This window comes from Octopus sinensis, linkage group LG7 (assembly GCF_006345805.1).
Source record: "Octopus sinensis linkage group LG7, ASM634580v1, whole genome shotgun sequence".
Lineage (NCBI taxonomy): Eukaryota > Metazoa > Mollusca > Cephalopoda > Octopoda > Octopodidae > Octopus > Octopus sinensis.
Window position 1 is genome coordinate 15,695,239 of NC_043003.1, and position 5,792 is coordinate 15,701,030.

Consider the following 5,792-nt stretch of genomic DNA (forward strand, 5'->3'; position numbering starts at 1 on the left):
ATATATAAAGCTGAAGTTGTCCGTGTATGGCAGGTTTGGTAGCCTTTAACTAACACTATCTCTTCCGAGACCCTGAGGTGCAAGTTGACCAAAATTGAGAGTATGATAGAAGAAGGCTTGCTCTTCCTTTCGTAGAAGAAAAATTTCAAATCGGACCATGTTAACACCAAAAATTATTTACATAAAAAAGGTGGGGTTTTTTCTATGAAAATCCCTATTTTTTACGATTTTTTTACTGTTGTGTCGCCATTTTTCGGTGTATTTCAACAAGAAAAATGTTCACTTAAAGAGAATAACAAGCTACATAATACAACATTTCTTCTTTTCAAAAATTCCAATTCTAAAGGGTCGAAAAGAATACAAACCCGAGCAACGCTGGGCTATACTGCTAGTTTCCAAATAAACCTGGAATAATTTTTATTTTCTATGTGCATGACAATAAACTACATATTTATTCACCCTGATTACTACAGCAATATAACACTGTTGCCTTAATTCATTATCGTTAATTCGATCAAATGAGGCAATAATAATGACAATAATAGTGTCGCAGTAAATAAATATGTCACCTTTTGTGAACAATGAGAAAAACATTCCAAGACAAAAATATCATTTTGAAAATATATATAAATATATATATATATATATAGTATAGATGATGTTGTGTTGAATTCTCGTTGCATTATCTTTCTGTTTTGGATGCGGAAATGTTTACTTTGGTGATAAACTGTTCAAACGTCACATCGTTTTCTGATTTCTCGTCTTTTAAAACATTTCTCAAAATTTTCTGTTTGAAGGATGGAATTTCCTGGCTTTGAAGTAAATTCCCCTTGTGAAGGAAATACGTTGGATTTAGTCAGCTTTAAGTAGTTATTTAGCCATGTTAGTTAGTTAGTTAGTTAGTTAATTTGGCTCAAACGCAAATAGCAAGGCCATGTAGGGGGACATGGAGTTAAGTACAGGGTGGTGTTCATGTAAAGAGTTCAGGCCACTTGAGGTCAAGGGAGGCTTTGAACAAAGCGGTCGTCGGCATCTTCACCATCTCGTCTGGCAGCTTGTTCCACGGATCCGCAACCCGGACGGAGAAAGCTCCTCTCCTTCGATTGAGATGAAATCGTCGCAGGTAGAGCTTTTCGGAGTGACCCCGCAGCCGACGCTCTGGAGCAGGAGTGAAGAACAGCTCTTTCGAGAGGTTACACTTTCCGCTTATGATGTTGTGGCCGAGAATGAGATCCCCACGGCGGCGGCGTTTTTACTCTGTTTTTACTCTGCGGATAGAAAACATAGCGATGAGTTTATCGACACTGAATTTAGCAAGACGATGAAATTAGAAGGTGATGAAAAGACTAGATAATTTTACCACCGTGTAATTTCCCTTCCTGTGATGAATTCAAGGTAAACCGAGAGAGAGAGGCGGGGGGACCAAATGACAGTAAGGGAGTAAGAATGAGATTGTGTAAATCAATGCTTAAGTAATGAAAATTGTATTAAAATGTATTACATTTATCCGTTTATCACGGAATCATTCATCCTGATCCAAGATAAAACTGTATGCTAAATAGTGAGCTGTGTTACGCTTTCCGTGAATTCACCTTTGATAACACGGGTGGGCAATCAGTCGAAAATTGTGCTTGGATCGAAAAGCACAGTTCACCGACCAACCACAATGCTTACAACAGCGTGGGGTCTCGGAGCGAAACCTATTTTCCCTATGATTTATTACTTATTTATCGCTTACTTCAGTTAACACTGTGATCTTTAAAACCAAACACCTGTGATAAACCAGGATAGATGCATTAAATGTGGAATAGAATTATAACAAAAGAAGCAGTGTGTATGTGCAATGTCGAAGAGTAATTTTAAAGGAGTATAGGAGCCTACGTATCTGTATGATATACACTTTTGTGTAAAACTACTCAACTAGAATCGAGGGAGATGCTTTGTAATTAATGCAATTTTAATTAGTATTTTATTAAGCTTATAGTTGTGGTTGAAATATTGACATGAATTTTTGCTGATAATGTTTTGGGAGGCGAGCATTTGTACAAAATTCGATATAATCAATAAGGTGTTTTAGATGACTTTTATGCCTCCCGTATTTTAGAGGGAGTAGCATGATTGAAGTCCTAGCGGTATTTGATGGTTAAGACGAAAATACAAAGCTCTGATTTATCTATGAATATTTCAAACACAAAGATCAAATCTGATCTTATCATTTAAATACATGCAAGATACAGTTTATTTCATGCGTTCTTCATTCTTCCATTTGTGAATTTTACTTCGTCATGATACTTAGTTACACTTGGATAGATGGAAACAGCAGTGTTTAGGTGACTACACATATTCAGTTGAAGAGGATAATGCAAATAAAATGCGTTAACCATTCCAACAAGCAGCTAGCATTAGGGTACAAATAATTTACTCTTGCGTTGAATATACGCCATGCCAGAACAACAATGGTTTAAGCCTTTGGCTTTGTTAGTTCGGAAATATAGGATTCAATGTAGCAAAGTTTAATGGTTAATAACAAGCGGAATTTTTGTGGCCTGAAGACAAATCCCATGAAAAGATGATGAAGCGAGAAATAAGTTTGAAATAAGATACAATGATTCACAAAGTGCAAAAGTACATTTGGATAACATTTTTAATGCTATGTTTTTTTTCTCCATTTTTTTTGCACTGTATTATTTTCATTTGTCCTTAAATGCATGCATGGGCGTTCAAATCTTAAAGAAATAAACTATGATTTTTATCGATGGTCAACACACAAACAAACACACTGTAAGAATACTTTGATGATAGCTTAATAATAAACTATAATAGCAAACTCGTTTGCTATGCTGCGTTCGGGAAACATTTATAGAATTAATCTCCGTCAAGCAGATCTGAAAATGGTAAGTGAAGAGACTTTTACAAAAATTTGCAGCGCATAGATAGATATGTGGATGTTGCTTGTAAAATGTGACTCTCGGCTATCGGCAGAGAGAAATGTCACTTTTCAATAAATAAATTAACCTTACATTACGGCAACATATATTGTATATTTACTATATTTTGTACATTTGATAATGTCCAAAATAATGAATTATACATAATGGATGATATAATAGAAGTAATATAATTCAGAATAGATAACGAAAGGAATAATACGTTACACATTTGTCGAATTACTCGTTGGCGAGAGTGGCACAGTGAAAGCATGTTCAGCCAATAACCTAGAGATCCGCGCATAGAAACTACACTCTTCAAAGAAATAGTTATTATTTTTGATACTTATATATCTAATCTGAGTTGTCTACAAATATACCAATCATATATACAGGCTGCGTAAGATATCTGAGGACAGATTTACGTTTATAAAAACAAAAACATATATAATAAGAGAAAATAACTTCATTTATCAAAAAATGCTATGGGAATAAAAATAAACCTTCTTTTTTGTATAATGATATTCAATAAAGCCACCTTCAGCCTCAACAGCTGCTTCTATATGAGATCTAAATCATCTACATGCTCGAATCAACTGGTCTTGGTTAATTTTGGACTTTAGCCTGACTATGACAGCTTTCAAAGAATCCTTGCAATTATGGGCTTTTTCATTGACCTCTCTCTCAACAACGTTCAATATGTAATATTCCAAAGGATAGAGAGCTAGGAAAGCAGGGTGTCAAATGTTAGGTGTTATGTGATCATGAAAATTTTCAACCATCCATTCCTGTGTTACTAGAGCCATGTGTGATAGTGCAGAGTGTTACTGAAACACATATGGCCTTCCATTGCATACACTGTTTATCCAGGGTTTAACAATTGTTTCCAAGACCTCAATGTAGGCGGTAGACTTAACTCAAAGGCCTTGTGGAAAGAAGTAAAGAGGCATCACATGTCCTTCATTGCTGACAACCCCTAAAACTATGACAGTTGCAGGAAATTTTGTATGCATAGCACTTGGAATTTCAGAAGGATCTGCACATAAACATCCGTCATTTCTTCTGTTAACCTTTTGATCTTGGTCTTCGTGGACATTTCTGATTGTTCTTTCTGACACGTGGAGATCTTTTGCGACTGACCTCATGGACTTTTGGGGATTGTAATCAATAGTCTGTTGGACTTACTGGATAAACTCAAATATTCCGATGATTTCAGAGCGTTCAGAATATTTTTTTGCTTTGATACTGGAGATGTTTCCATCTTTAGTCTCTAACTCCTTACAAACTTTGTAGACGAAAGATCAGGCAACTTTTCAAAATCGAGATATTTCTAAATCGCTACGCTTAGCGTTTATAAGCACAATAACTGCATGTCTCTTCATTTCTTGAGTAAGCTGAGGGTCTGATATTATTATTTTCTGAAAAAAAGATTATACAGCGTTATAAAATATGCAGTAATGACCCCCAAAATGTATGTCCTCAAATACCTTGCGCACCCTGTATATATATATATATATATATATAATATATATATTATATATATATAATATATATATAATTATTAGGGAAAATTAATTCCGAGTGCACAGGAATGAGACATTCAAATTAAAGGTACTAAAGTGAACTTCTCTCAATATCTTTATTCATATATATATTAAAAAAATCTAGTTTTAGAGATAGAACCACCCTCAACTCAATCAACATTGAAAGATATCATACCCGACCGAACCATCAAATATTAAATATGATACTTACTATATCTATTCAGAATCCCATACTTTCCATTTAAAAATGGGTATAATATCTTTCAATGCTGAGGATGGTTCTGGTCTCTAAAACTACTTTTATACATATATATGTGTATATATATATATATATATATATATAATATATAATATATATAATATATAATATATATATAGTTAATCCAAACAAGACAACACAGGAAAAAAAAGAGAGAAAAACACAGCAACGCGAGGACGTGGAAAATTAAAGTATTATTGACGCTCAGGAAAGAAGAGAAGGAGGGTTTAACGTTTCGAGCGGAGCTCTTCGTCGGAAACAAGGAGAAGGAAAGATCCCAAGAAGGGAAGGCAGAGGAAAAAATAAAGGTAAGAAGGAAAAGTACAGGGAGATAAGTTCAGGAAAAAAGTTCAGGAGAAAGTTAAATAAGAGTCACGGACAGATTCTTTGTGTGTGTGTGTGTGTGTGTGTGTGTGTGTGTGTGTGTGTGTGTATGTGTATACTTACAAGGATAGGTACAAATTATATCATGCAATATAATTTTATACAGCGTCAAGGAGTCACCTGTTGACCGGGGTACACCCGTCTTGGATTCAATAACGGTTCAAGGTTCTTCCACGTAATGGAGGACTGTCTCAATTGCAACTATAATCATTCTCTTCCTATTTCTCTACAAATACTGGTGTGTCGCGGAGGATAATGTTCATGTGAAAATAACACATAAGCTGTATGAAGATTGAACAGATATTATCTGGAGATACAATCTGTATAGATATTAACTATTGAATATCAAAAATATTGTTGTTTTTGATGATATTCAAGTTTCAGAAGTCTTGTTAGATTTGGCACAAGGCAACAACATTGATAAGATCAAAACTAAAATATATTTGCATGAGCTCAATTAATTGTGTATGTATGAGATAGTATGTATGTGTATATATGTATCTGTGTGTGTGTGAGTGAATAAAATTTATTGATTTTTAATTTCGACGTTGGGTGAAGAATTGTCATGTAGCATCTGTTGTTTTGATAAATTCTGTTGTTGAAACGGCGATCACTTCTCATCTTCAATAACCACTTCATATTCCAACTCGAAAAATATACACAAAAAAAACCCCCAAA

The 5,792-nt window shown here is 34.5% G+C and overlaps 1 long non-coding RNA gene across 1 annotated transcript in view; it reads left to right on the forward strand.

Moving 5' to 3' along the window:
* Nucleotides 1-2,948, forward strand: part of LOC118764181 — a 25,402-nt gene extending 22,454 nt beyond the window's left edge. Inside the window, exon 3 of the long non-coding RNA XR_004999965.1 lies at nt 2,938-2,948. This is a non-coding gene — a long non-coding RNA (uncharacterized LOC118764181). The remainder of the gene's footprint in view (nt 1-2,937) is intronic.
* Nucleotides 2,949-5,792: the final 2,844 nt, after the last annotated feature.